Source organism: Bactrocera latifrons, unplaced genomic scaffold (genome assembly GCF_001853355.1).
Source record: "Bactrocera latifrons isolate USDA-ARS-PBARC rearing strain unplaced genomic scaffold, ASM185335v1 scaffold_183, whole genome shotgun sequence".
Classification (NCBI taxonomy): Eukaryota; Metazoa; Arthropoda; class Insecta; order Diptera; family Tephritidae; genus Bactrocera; species Bactrocera latifrons.
In genome coordinates, this window is record NW_017535330.1 from 351,125 (window position 1) to 366,556 (window position 15,432).

Genomic DNA, 15,432 nt, shown 5'->3' on the forward strand with positions numbered 1-15,432 from the left:
CAGTTGAAATAATTATTTACATAAAGAGCAATAATGACAAAGTATAGAAAGAGAAAAATACCAGAAATGCGAATACATCTGGAAGTTTTTTGCAAACATATACTAGGACGGACAGAAAATTAAAATCCCAGAAATATTACAATAAACTTCAACCCAAAATCGTGAAAAACTATTTCATTTTCTGCATTTGTCATTTTCATTCGAATTATATTATATATTAGTTGGCAATTTATTTCTTAAAATGTTTGGGTACTGTATATGAAAATCAATTTATTTTATTTAAAATAGTCTCCTTCTGYTTCAATACAGCTTTTTGCGCGGTCCAAAAGCATGTCGAACGACTGTTTTAGCTCGTTGGCCGCCAGTATGCCGGTGCAAGTCCTTTGAATGGCATCTACGTCTCCATAACGATTTCCTTTCGTGGGCAAATGCAGTTTTCCGAAAAGGAATAAGTCGCACGGTGCCATATCAGGTGAATATGGGGAGTGGTTGGTGGTTAAAATGTGATTTTTGTTTAAATAATCGTCCTTCGAATGTTGGATTCGAAGCAATTTTTGGTCGTGAGTCAATATGTGCGCAACAATCCGAGCACACACCTTTCGTAATCCCCAATGTTCAGTCCAAAGGCGTTAAATCGATGTTTTGGAGATATTTAATTCCATTTCCATGAATTTCGATGATGATTTCGGCTGATTTTTGATGAATTCACGCACAGTTTCGATGGAATTTCCAGTGATCATGGATTTTGATTGACCCACTTGTTGATCTTCATTTATGTCCTCACGACCACTTTGAAACCACTCGTGCACTCTGCTAGAGGATAGGCAAACATCGCCATAAACTTGTTTCATCAATTGAAACGTTTCGGTAAATGTTTTACCAATTTTAAAACAAAATTTTATGTTGTCCCTTTGTTCGAAGCTAGTTTTCTTCGTACCGATAACACAAACATACTGACACTTAAAACGCAAAAATTTCAAAATGTCATGAAACAAATTACACCGGTCAATATATGCATAGTGGCGCAACCAAGGGGTGTGTACTTTGGAACACACTTTGTATATTATTTTACTTCACAAATTTTCAAAAAATCTTAAAAATTAAAAAGTTTGAAATACCCAGAAGAAAAAAATCGCAAACCCTCTGGACTAAATTCTGACGAGCTAAGTCGTTTCAGACATGTCCATCTGTTTATTTGCGAACTAGTATCTCAGTTTTACACACGGTCTTTTCTCACCAGGAAGCTGATCATTTGTCGGAACTGCTGTTTTCGCACACAGCTTCTGACCAGCCGAAGTGTTTTCTTGTTGAGAACATATATATTTATGTCATCATATTATCATTAAAATAAAAAATATAAAAACTCACATCTTTAAAAGCGGATTTTTCATTTCGCAACATTTAATCACCGTAAAATTCAAACTATCGACAGTTAGTCGTATAAAACCAAACCTTAATTAATTTTCGTTAATTACAACCACCTGTTTTGAGAAAACTGTTTTCTTACTGCAAAATACTGAAACGGTTAAAATGAAATCTTTGCAAAATAGTTCAAAGCGTCAAGTAAGATCACAAATAAAAATTGTAAGCTAATGGTTTTGCGCTCTGGAGCGTGACGGGATTACTTTTTTTTTTTATTGAAAATTATGCAAACCACCAAACCCACCGGCCCAAAACGTAAAATTATCTGTTTATCAAACTGCCAAATAGTGGGTTATCATGACGCGATAGGGGACTCTATTGAAGATTACGTTCTCACCGGCATCATCTTTGAAGACCGTAGCTTCCACTGGCTCGCAAACCACACCAAACCGCTGATTTTTTCTTATTGAGCTAGAAATGGGCCCAATGCTGAATAAAATGTGGCTCGAAAATGTCAGATCTTCTTGAAACTTTTTAAGAGCTCATAGAACGAAGCGATGTTGCTTATCAAGGTCAGTTCTTGCAAATTCTTGTATTTTGAACACTTCCAATTTAAGATCTCGATTTTCCAATAATGAATGCTGGGTCTCAAGATGGGTTATGGTGTTGCGAATAGTACACTCAGTACGCCGATTACAGAATGTGACTTTTTGTAATAAAGTTGAACGATTTGCAAACGTTGTTTAGGCATTAGCCTTTCTATGATAAAATGACAAACAATACTGAACAAAAAATAGCTTGACAGCTTGACACGACTCACGCGTGATCTGTAAAAAAAGGCTATTGAAAACAGCCTCTACTTGGGGCTATGCCAAGTTTTTGTTCAATTTTATCCATTTTAGGTGCAAAACTATTATCAGTAAAATGCGTTCTCTTATTTTTATTGAAATAACTCTGATATTGGCCGAAAGGCTGTATAAAGTCACTCGAAAGTTCGAAAATCTTTATATTAAGTAAATCAATCAGGCTTTGACACACAGACATTTTATTATCAGGAAATGATTTTCTCTGAATTTAAATTGTATTCGGTACCAAAAGCTTGAACAGTTTTGTGCGATTTGTATAATTGAAGGAAGTCGTGTGGTATACTTTAATGCATTATTCGTCAAAAGTTTTCTCTGATTTATTATTTGATTTTTTAATTTTTTACTAGAAGGTGAAAGAATCAAATCTAATTTAGCATTCATTACATGGTATGTAGGCGTGGTTGTAGTCCGATTTTGTCCATTATCGCACTGTGTCATAATTGGAAGAATATTACGTACCGAATTTCGTTGAAATTGTTATTTTTACACCGCGCTTCTAGTCGTTTTAAACAGTATCTTTATATGGGGACTGGGCTGGTTTAACATCCAATTGCATCCATTTTCACTTTTTCGGCAAGAGTTCATATACGAATTTTCCTAGCAAATTTTGCTATTGTGCCATTGCGGACTTTTTAAAACTTTTCAGCCCACAGTTGCCTTCTACGGCGCTTACCTGAGTCAACCAAATTACAGTTTTATATGTATGTTAATTACATACTTAATATGACTCTTTGTAACACGTTGCAAGAGTATAAAAATTTAACTGTTGTTTAACCCTTTCACCCCTTTCATTACGACAGCAAATACTGTAGTATGACTAAAATATAAGATGTTTGGCATACTTGAAAAATCGGATATCCTTACGGTTATCCTGGGATATATAATCCCAATAACATTTTTAGGTGGGACGCATAAGTCCCAATWATACCAAAAGGAACAAAAAATGAAATATCAACTTTTAATAAAAAATAATGGATTTCACTGTTTATTAATTTTTCCTTTTACAAATTTAAGTCACTTGTGAAAAGAAGCAAAACATTTAAAACATAAAGCGTTGTTGCATCCAGAACAGACGTATTTGGTTCTGGTTTCCTTATTTTGTGAAGCGCAATGAACGCRTCGGCGACGAGAAGGYTGTTCAATAGGAGATGATCGCCAATATTTAGACGTTCAGTTCATGATCGCTTTGCTGGTCTTCCCTCACATTGACGTGTTGTGAGCTTTTTGTGCTTTATTCCTTCAGCTATCATTGACTCGGTTAATGGCATAATAAATTGAATGAGCGAAATTTTACGCCGTTGACGTTGTGTAAATATAATCTAAGCGTTAACCACAGCTAGCATAAAAATCTTGTAAAATACCTTTTTCCACCATTTTTGCAACTTACGATTCATGCCGTATATTGCAACCTTCTGATCTGCTAAGTCTACGCCCCCCATTATACGATTGTAGCTCCATAGCTAGTGGACAATCAACTTCTAATTTAGAACCATCTTTCTGTTTTCGGCTAACTTCAGTTGTAGTATGCATATGACAGTCAGAAGCAAGCAGGACTTCTTTCGAATCCATSCATCGAGCAGCCATTATACCATAGCAATTTATTTGGAATTGACTTTCTGATCGTTGTAGACRTCCACTAAATACAGGARTCTCTTTACGCGTTCGTATATATGTACCAATCGTAGGGAATGGTAYGGTCTTTAGCAAATTCATTGAGGTGAAAAACCTATCAAACGCTAAAACAACATTTTGCTCACGAATGCCTKCTCTCAAGTTTTCTACAATCCGTTCTTCCAGAGTTCCATTCAGATTAGAGGATGTGTATTTTCCAGTATATACATTCAAGTCATAAGTGTAGCCTGTTTTGGCATCACAGCGCTGCCATAATTTTATCCCTCTCTTTATTGGCTTCAAAGGCCCTTGAATTTTGCCATACACTCGTCTATGTATTGCGCACTACTTTCACTTCGCGCTGCTGGGAATGTTTTTTTTATGCATGATACAACTTCCGATGTATAATAATCCTTAGCTGCATTATCGGGCTTATTACAATCATTAAAATACATCTTGGCCATCAGTAAAGTGAAACGATGGCGACAAATACTCTTTTTTATCATATAGTTTCCCATAGATTAATTTTTACTCCAATAATCAGCAATTGGTGGTAAGCGGTTGTAGTGCATTACCAAAGTGACTCTTAAAAAAAGCATAACTTCRTACTCGTCGGTAAGAGCACACTTTGCTCTCTGTTTAGTATTTGAATCCTTTGGTTTGTGCACTCTGCAATACGTATGTATAAACTTTTTGGAAAGAGTTTCCGAAAAACGTCGAGCTCGGAAGCACCATGAGGAAAGTCAGTAAGAACTTCAGCCGGTTTTTCTACGGGCATTATATACTTCGGTTCGAAAATGACGCCGGCGTCAAACTTTGTTCAGCTACTTCTATTGCCTAATGGCTGATCCACACTGTTCTCTAAAGAATTAAGATGATCGCCTAAAACTTGACCGTCATCGTCCTCCAACTCCCATTCAGAAGAAGACTCATCACCTGATTTGCTTACATATTTAGCTACTAAAATCATCGGCGATATCGTCGCTATCCTCTTGTAAAAAATAATCAGTAATTTCGTTCTCACCCAATTTTTTCCTTGTAGACATCTAATGGTATAAACAAATATTGGGATATTATTATCCCAAACAAATGCAYTATTGGGATTATATGTCCCAATGTAGTTACAAATATAAAAAACTTATCTTTTTCAATCCAATTTGTTTCCAATTTCGAAGGAATTATCTTTATTCACACCTAAACCGTAAAGCAAGCGGAATATTACGAATGAAAACTGAACCAGATAGACGTTTCACATTGAAATACAACGTGTGACTGATGAAATTTCGCGAAATGTCTGTGCAAAATATTCGGTAAGTGGAAATTGATGTCAATAATAACGGAATGCGGTTACTGATCATCAAAGAAGACTTCAAGGCTTTATTGGGTACATTTCAATGCGTAATTGGATCAAAATTAAAAGTTATACACATGTTTGAAGTTTGCTGGGACATATTGTCCCAGTAGGGGCGAAAGGGTTAAGCTGTTTAAATATTTTCGTAAATTGCGGGTTACAACTTTAGTAATTTGTGTGGCTTTTATGAATGTACTAATATGCGATATTTATTATTCGAACTCATTTTAAGTGTAATTGCAATTTTTAAATTGCTGATATGAGCATATCAGTACCACCATGCATGTGTACAGTTGTGCGGCAATTAACAGCAATGGCAAACAATTTTTCACTAAATTCAAAAACATATTATATAATTAAAAGTTTAAATACTAATGCTAATGGCGAAGAAAACAATGAAATAAGGAAGGATAATAGTTAAAGACATGGACGGTTTTATGGAAATTTCAAATTACCCAATCAGTGCAAGGCACATGGTTACTCGCTAATGCTTAAATGCTTGAAAGTAAATTACTAGAACTGTGTTATCTGCGCAGTATATGAAACGAGTTCAGGTGATTGGTTTTTAATGAAGTTGCAGACCATTCAACATGTCGTGGCTACCCGAAACCGTAAACCATAATTCATTTTGACGTCAAAATACTAAACTCAAGCCAAAAAGGGATTAATACCGAAAAAATTGTCATCAAAAGAACTCGATAAGATATGCCAAATACTCGACAGGGTTTGACATATGCCATCAATAAAATAAGGAAAAAAAAACGAAAAAATAGTATTTTAGAATAGTTCCAACTACTGAAACATCAAAAAAGTAACGCGCCTGCTGTAAGTTTTTGGGAAGCATAACCTTAAAACACTGAGGTCTGTTATACCCCAACTTGTACATGGAAGGTTAAGAAAAATATTGCCTTCTGAGAGAGCAAATGTAGCGAGTGATTTTATCATAGAGAGTTCAATATTTTAGCTTTAACAAAAAAATTAAAGAAATTGTTGCACCAATTTGACTTCGAAAGAAGACTTAATGTAAATCAAAAACAATCCATGATTCATTGCAAAATTTTCTTTTTTATTTCCCTGAACAGTTTATTTTAAGTTTGCCATGGTGTAGTATGTAGTAAATAAAGGGAACGCCAGAGCTGAGTCAATTTAGCCATGTCCATCTGTCCAGCTGTCACTCTGATTCAAAATTTTGCATTCTTCCGAGAAGTTACTCTTTTCTCTGATTCGGACCCCTTAGCGTTTAGCTAGTATGAATATTGAACTATCGGAATCTATTGCAAATTTGCCATCGTTTACTGTCCACAACGACGGTGCACTTTCCGAAAAAAAGTTTCAGATCGGGTCATTATAGCATATATGTATGTAATTGCCATACAAACAGACCGATCGAAGTTCTTCTAAGGAATCTTTTGTATTTGTGAAGGGTATTGTAGCTTGTTATTATTATGGTTTGCACAAACGCTCGAAGAGCTCTCAGACGCAATGCTCAGCACAAAATCGTCTTCACGCACCAACGAGCAGTTTGAAAACCTTTCTGAACAATTTGAGGAATTCAAACTGATAGCACATCAAACACTAACCCGTATATATGCCTATGTAATTAGCTATGTTTTAGGGAGTTCTCAATGTTTAATGGTTTGCCGGCGCTCAGTCGCGAGAGCATTAGTTACGAACTTCTTATCACCAATAGCTGCAGTCAAAAAGTCGACAGCGTTGAGTGTTAGTGCTCGCAGGAGATATCGCAGCAAGTCCTCAGGCATGGAAGTGATAGCGACAGTTCTGCGCCATCTACAACTGCGCTGTTGGGGAGAGTGGGGGCAAACGTCGCTGCTTTTCAAACTCAAAGTATACGACTTTGTTGTATAGTTTATCGCATCTTTTAGCGGGTATGAGTATGCAGCAAATACGTGGGTAACCACTTATATAAAATTACTTTTGTCCGAGAAATTTAGTGTGCGGTTGGAAATAGGTCTAAATTGCCAAATTGAATGATTATTCAGAACTCAATTGCTTGTCATACATACAGCTACTAAACTAAACGGAAATTACTAGTTCATTCAAAACACCTTGTTGAATATAAACAACATTAAAGTCGAATTAAGGCTACCTAATAAAGAAAATTAATCTCTCTGTTCCGATCTGAACAGTTTGTGTGGAGGTTGTAACTTTGTCTTGAACAACAACGTATGGTAGATAATTTGTGAAATAAAAGAAGTATATACATATGAATTTTGATCAGTAAGATAGTAATAATAATATGCTATAGTAATACGATATTGGCGGTTCGAACAATGAATAACTTCTTGAGGAGCAAAGGACGTGCGGAAAATTCCAAATCCATATCTCAAAAACTGAAACCTATATGCCTMTATGGTTACAAACTTCGTTGCAAACTTAATTTTTCTTACTCAAGGCATCAATATTTGAATAACTTCAGATATTTGTTACGCTCTGTAACTTCCAAAGCAAATCTACTTATCGAAATCTAAAATTTAAGTGAATGCCCTCGTGAAAATTTGTTTTTGTTATTAACGGAATTCGAAAGCGAAAATAGAAATTACACATGTTTTTCAGTTCGTCCATAAAACACGATAAAGTTTGCCGTTCTTTACTCGAGTTGTACGGCTAATCGTTAGTTCACTTTATGGCACCCATCAGTTTGTTTTAGTCAACCGTAAGTTATCGGCTGGCTAGTGTATTGTGTGAAACAAAATTCTAAAGTTACTTACTAGCACCAAAATAGTTACTAATGCAGTTATACAGTTCTATATAAAACCCTTGTATTATATTTCCACGTCTTGAAACATACATATGTGCATATGCCAGATTGCATATCGTTTTGTAAGAGAAGAAACATGATTAAAATTGAAAGATAGTGTCATTGCAATAATATCTATCTGACTTGGTTTTTTTGCTTACCATTTTTTTTATGGAAAATACGTGTGTTTACCTATATTTTTATTAGTCAGTGTCTCATTCAGCAAAAACGCTTCGGGGTGTTGACAACTGCACTTTTCGCAAAGTGATTCTTTTTTCGAGTGAATAACAAGTGAATTTAGTGCAATACAGGAAATATAAAGTTATGCTATGCATTTTTATTGTTTATATAACTAATTCCATATATATTAAGTAATTAAGTGAAAATTTATAAATTAAACTTTACGTTTGGCTAATGAATTGACAGAGAAGGAATAATTATACGAAGTTTCAACTGAAAAGCAAGTAATTTAAAATACGAGATTTCTGCTAAATACAATAACAAGAAAAACGTTACCTCCGTCACACACAGGTGCAAGTTTTCCTTACAAGAACTTGTTTTGAATTGGTCAGTTTGTATGGCAGCTTCATATGTATATAATGAAGCCATCCGATCTAAATAATATGGTCGGAAATTGAAGCGTTGTGATGGATAATAGTATTTGCCGAATTTTGTAATATCATATGAAATTAAAATGTTCATACGAGAACAAGATTTAATTGGTAAGTTTATATGGAAACTATTTACCATAGTGATCCGATATCGGTTTCCACAAATGAGCAGCTTCTTTTCAAGAAAAGGACATGTGAACATTTTTAGATCGATACCTCAAAAACTGCAGAACTATATAGTTCGCGTATATAAAGTACAAGCAGACACATGCACAAATCGACTGCCTAAATTGACTCATCTGTATACTGATACTTTAGACAGTTTCGCTTCTGAAACACGGTGTCTTTTCTCAGTTTGCAACTTCTTTTATGTCGCTATGTACGGCATACATTGTATCATCGAATTTTGATTCCGGATATTACATTCCCTGTCAGTCATTCGAGCAGCTATTTGCATATTTTCCTAGAGACGTGGTGATCATACGGAACTCTATTGTAACAGAGTACTAAAACGTTTTATTATATGCTAAAGACATAAAGCTTTTTAAATCGTATACTTCAACTACTTAAAAGTGTATGTTGGAAATATATATGGTTGCTATGTGTGAAATGATTTCTATTGAATATCAAAAAATTTAAGACGGTATGCCTTTTCAATGAATCTGTGTAGCCCTCTGCCTTTATAATGGGGGATCCAAATAGAGGTACTTTTTTCAATAGCCTTTTTTTGACAGATCTCCCGTGAGTCGTGTCGAGCTCTCATGTTATTTTTGTTCAGTATTGTTTGGCATTTCATCATGGAAAGATTTACGCCTGAACAGATTTTACACATCATTCTACTTTATTACGAAAATTCGAAGTTTCGCCCGCTTCGTTCAATTTGTGGCCAACATAATCAGCCTGCTGAGCACACTATTCGCAACACCATCACCCAGCTTTAGACCCAACATTCATTATTGGATAATATTCGGCTGTATAGAAACGCCCAACATGCAGTGCGGAAAATATTATATAGCTGCCGGAGCAGAGGGATGAGAGTAAATTCGATGCTGTTCACAGCAACTCGGTCTGACATATGGGGACACTTGGCGCTTTTGAGACGAAGGGAAACCTGAAGACCTCCTATTCCATATAAGAAAAACAAGGTTTTGATGTGGTTTGTGGGCCATTGGATTCCTCGGTCCACATTTCTTAAAAAAGATGCCGGTGAGATTGTAACCGTCAATGAGTTTTTGTTTTGTTTTGTTAACTAATTTAATTTCGAAAGTTAGAGTCCGTTCGAAAACAATTTTCCCTTTTCATAATAACCCTAACTTTCCGCTGCAGTTTTCAAAATTAAATGGACTATATTGCTTTCTCTTAATAAATAATACAGTAAAAATGTATTATAACGAAATTAAAAATCTTAATTGTTGAAATTTATATTTCTTTGGCTGAGTAGTTTTAGATTTCGACGCTTAAAACCTAAAAAGAAAAGGTAACCGTACCATATGGTTATTATTGTTACTATTGATGTTATCAAAGCATTTCAAACCAACTCATTAGGCTTAATGTTTGTGTACTGACACAAAGATTTATGAGTAACATTAATTGCTACAAAGTCTATTTTGTTTCAAGAAATCGTTTCGGCGCTATTAAATTTCCGCAACAAGTCCTCCCAGACCCCACCACAAGACTAATCTCAACAAATCCAAGAAGTGCTCATTTCTGGCTGCTTATTATTATAGTAAAACACTTAACCAGAATTTTAATAGCATCATTAAAAGATGTCATAATTGCTTTTTTTTTTTTTCAAAAACAATAAATTTTTTTACCGAAATAATTCTTAACTAACAAGTTACAAGTGTGGCGTCCTTATCAAATTATTGCATGTTAGCCTTATCGGTCATTTTCGCCCTGATTGGCTTTCGCTGCATTTCTGCGTGCGAAGTGGCAAAGTTATATTTTTTTTACCAACGGAAGTGTTTAATAAACGTAGAAATCGTATCATCACATGTACGTACATGTGTTCACCGATATTTGTTCGTGTTAAAAATAATCAAATTTAAAGAAGTGTGTGACTGTCGGAAGGAAATGAATTGTTGCTTTTTATTTGAAGGCAATAAAATGTTTTCTGATAAGAAAGCTTCAAGTCTACAAACGCTTTGCTTAACATACTGTGTACTCCATTAAAACTTGCCAATTATGTGACAGAATTGCAATAAAACTTGATAAAAGAAATATTTATATATTTGTATGCATCAGTACTTATCTCGCATCCAATTAAAAAATTTACACGTTAGACAATACTATTATAACAAAGCTTGCGTAACATCTTATATAAAAATGAATCGCAAAATGTGTTGCTAAGCGCATAACTCAACAACGCCTGGACCAATATTTGGCCAATTCTCGTAGAGTTTCAAGGATGGTTTTTACGACAAGAACATTTCGAATAATTGCCGGAAATCCCCTAAAAACAGCTATTTTCTTTTTCCCATACAAACGAATGCATCTTTGATTGTTAGTAACGCTAAGAGAACGGCTGCACCCATCTTGATGAAATTTGCAAAACTTCCGTTGTGGGTCGGAGAAGGTTTTTAAATAAAAAACCTTATTCTTTTCATAAGGAAAAGTCGGAAAATTGGACGATTCCARAAAGTAACTTTTTTCCATACACATTTTTTTTTGTTTTGTTTTTTAATATTTTGTTTTGTAAACTATTTGAATCGTTCAATTTCGGTCGCTTGCTTTTTTATTCCGGCTATTCAAAAGAAAAATTATTGAAAATTATTCAGTGAAAACTTTATGTGTGTTTCCCATAAAGTGATCAATTACAGATTGAAATTTGTTACGAAGCCACGAAGAGGTCGCCGTAATATCTATCGGTCGGCGTTCTTTTTGCCATCAACGTATGGCAGCCCAAGGCAAGGCAAGGCAAGGCATGAAGTACTCCCAGGGCAAGCGATCGTCACGATGTCACAGCACGACTTACGATGTTTTATGGACTTTATCTTGAAGCAAGGTATATGTGGTGCTGTTAGATGTTAGGTGTACTCTGTTGAGTGGCGAAAGAGAGGTTTGCCGCACGTACACTTACTTCTGTGGATATTGAATGGTGATTACACCGATCAAATTGATGAACTCATTTCTGCGGAAATATCTGATGCAGAAAAAGATTCAGTATTATACGTATACGAAGTGGTGAAAACCAATATGGTTCATGGACCTTGCGGACACCACAATCCCACTTCAAGTTGTATGCCTGACAATATATGTTTTTCTTTTGGAAACACAAACTAGAAATGATGGATATCCACTATATCGGCGTCGCTCATCAGACGAAAACGGCAGAACATGCAGCATTCAATTTAGAAGAGTGAATATCGAAGTTGACAACATATGGCTCGTACTATATTTACGATTATTGTCTAATTCATAGCAATGTTGAGTATTGCAGTAACATTGATCTATTCGAAAATACCTTGATATTATACATGGAATGAAAATAAAGTTCGCACACTTTTCGCGATAATCATGATGACAATCAACAGGGCACAAGGATAGTCTCATAGTGTATGGCATATATTTGGAAATGCTATGTTTTCAAAACACATATTTTCACGCAGGACAACGGCTGCGAGGTCAGCTAGTAGAACAATAAGAATGTATTGCGCTTTTTATGCCATCGACTTTCCCGGAAGTGACTCAAATAAGCGTTTCATAAAGCTAAAAAACTCTTACTAGGAGGTGAAATTGTATGATGAGAAATGATAAACACTACAAAAGGCTTTGACTTAGAAAGTAGAATAGGCTACACAGTAGATGAGAAAGAATGGGAACGATTGTATTTTTTGTACTAATTTTACGAGAATGCCGAAGAAAGAACTACTATAGTTTTAATTTAATAAATAGAAGGAAACTTCTGAGACCCTATGACAAATTCTTTAGATGTGGTCGAAACACTTCTCGTGACTAACAGGTTATTATGCTGGATTATGCTCTTCTTAGTTTCCTCTTCGAAAAATATGGAAGTCCTGTGTAACGAACATTGAGAAAAGTTATTACCAAAACACATATAAAACTTTTGGTACTGATGAACGGCATCAGGAATATAGGGTGGTTCAGAGGGGAGTTATCTGGGTGAGGGGATTTCGGTGGTTTCACTATGGCCCCCTGAAAGTCTAAGTGCGTCGGTAGACATCTACGCTTCCTATATATATAAACGATCTCTTGAGCATCTTTGAAGCTTTTGTACCACTCGTAGGCTTGCGTTTTTGATAAAACTGAATCAACGTAAGCATTTATCCACCTTTTGTAACTATTGAGCACACGAAATTTGATCAGAATGCAAAATTCTAGATAAATCCTTTTTTCGATATATGTTCTTCTTCTAAATTGGCGTAGACACCGCTTACGCGATTATAGCCGAGTTAACAACACCGCAACAGTTGTTTTTATTCTTTTCGCTACGTGGCGCCAATTAGATATTCCAAGCCTAGCCAGGTCCTCTGCTTCCCCCGGCGGGTACAGCGTCGAATACTTTCAGAGCTGGAGTGTTTTCGTCCATTCGGATAGTCGTCGTACATCTCATACAGCTCATCGTTCCATCGAATGCGATATTCGCCGAATGCGCAAAGGACCATAAATCTTTCCCAAAACTTTTTTCTCGAAAACTCGCAACGTCATCTCATCAGATGTTGTTATCGTCCAGGCCTCTGTACAATATAGCAGGACGGGAATTATGAGTGTCCTATAGAATTTGGTTTTCGTTCGTCGAGAGAGGACTTTACTTCTCAATTGCCTACTCAGTCCGAAGTAGCATCTGTTGGCAAGAGTTATCCTGCATTGGATTTCCAGGCTGACATTGTTGGTGGTCAAAGTTATGATTGTCAACAGTGACGTGAGAGCCAAGTCGCGACGACTGTTTGTTTGATGACAGGAGATATTTCGCCTTGCCCTCGTTCACTAACAGACCCATTTGTTTTGCCACCTTTTATATCATCGGCATACGCCAGCAGCTGTACACTCTAATAAGAGATTGCACCTGTTCGATTAAGTTCTGCAGCTCGAATATTTTCTTCAGAAGCAGGTTGACGAAGTCGCACGATAGGGAGTCCCCTTTTCTGAAGCCTCGTTTGGTATCGAACGGCTCGGAGAGGTCCTTCCCGATCCTGACGGAGGTTTTGGTGTTGCTCAACGTCACTTTACCCAGCCATATTAGTTTTGCGGGGATACCAAATTCAGACATCGCATCATAAAGACAGCAGCTTTGAATGTCGATCTTTTTTTCACGGGTCTTTTCTAGGATTTGGCGCATGGTGAATATCTGATTAGTTGTTAATTTGCCAGGTCTAAAGCCACCCTGATAAGGTCCAGTCACGGAAAGGGGCTTAGGTGTCAAAAAATCAATTTTCACTTTTTAGTTGATTCGGATGGAAGATGAGATGCTTTTTCATGTGATAGAATCCAAAATAAAAATCCTCCTCCTTTACTTCAACAACAGACAGGTCAATCTTAACAAAAGTTTGTTCGGTATCATCTTCTGCCTGAGATACACATACTTCGTCTTCATCATCATCGCTCCCTTTTCGTAGACCAGGTCACATATGCATTCATTGTAAAATCGTAACGCACTACTAAAATGCTGACACTAAAAGCTCTGTTTTTAAATTGTGTTCCCTGGTTTAGTAAAGCTTTTTAGACTAGTATTGACAGAATGTAAACAAATGTTATCTCATATTTGACACCTTTAATCTACATACTTGTCTGTTGTCGTTCAGTATTTTATCAGAAAGCATTTGTTTACACTTGAGCTACACCTAAGATAACCTTCGATAACTTAGCAATCCCGTTAGTTGTTAAACTCTTATCGTAGTTTATTTCTGTATACATACATTTTTATTTAGCTCACAATACTTACAAGAGCCAATAATCAATCAACTTTTGCGAATTCATTGATTAATAATTTTGTTTGCAAACTTATACTAGATAGTTATAAGTAGTTCAATGTTTAATGCAATATCTGGCTATATATACATACATCCTATATGTCGAAGAGAGTATATTGGTGACAAGTTTGTTGGAACATATATGCCATAAATCCTGTGGGTATCAGAGTTTACCTAACAATTTTCAAAGATGTGTCTTCAGCGAAAGCGCTGAGCCTGTCCTTTTAACCACTTTCGTTGTTTACCAAAGGCGACTCATGAAATATTTGTTGAAATATTGGACTCTCTCGACAACTTACTAAATAAATTTTCTCTTGCAACATGTTACTAAAGAATATAATAGTTATGTTCACCTAACGGTTGCATAAATAGTATTACTTAATAAAAATAATTAGTATAATGGGATCAAGAGCGAAATTCACGTTACTGTCTGTCTTTCCATCCGTCTGTCCGTGCCAGCTGTAACTTGAGTAAAAATTGAGATATTTTTATGAAACTTGGTATGAGCGTTCTTTGCATAAAAAAAAAAACGAGTTCACCACTAAATTAAGATATAAAACTCGGGCATAGGAGATTGCAGTGACCCCGCCCTCTACTACTAAAAGCGCGATAAAGAATTTAAAGCATTTCATATATTTTTCTTAAAATTTTTTTAGAATCAATTATTTAATAAAAGTTATTAACTATCCAACTTGATACCTCCTCCGTTCAATAACCAGGTACCCGGGTACCCGCTGAGATTTAAATATATAAGTAACGGGTTTACACACACTTAAGAGGTTATTTAGCAAAGTATTCAGATAATTATATTTTTAAATTAATAGTAGACAATATAGCTTACAATTTGTTTTATTTTAACAATAATTCTTATTATAAAAAACAACAAAAATAATTAGTAAGAACAAAATAACTCCGTTTTTATTTATTTTAGTAATATTATTTT

General features: G+C 35.5%; 1 protein-coding gene across 4 annotated transcripts in view; it reads left to right on the forward strand.

Annotated features, from left to right (window-relative positions):
* The window catches only part of LOC108967350 (glycoprotein-N-acetylgalactosamine 3-beta-galactosyltransferase 1), a 40,743-nt gene that overhangs the window by 14,083 nt on the left and 11,228 nt on the right, over positions 1-15,432 (forward strand). The window contains exon 1 of one of the 4 annotated variants that reach the window (XM_018930693.1): positions 7,866-8,412. The exons of the other annotated variants lie outside the window; for them this stretch is intronic. The gene's annotated coding sequence lies outside the window, so the exon portion shown is untranslated. Of the gene's footprint in view, positions 1-7,865; positions 8,413-15,432 lie in introns of those variants that run through there. 4 annotated transcript variants of the gene reach the window in all.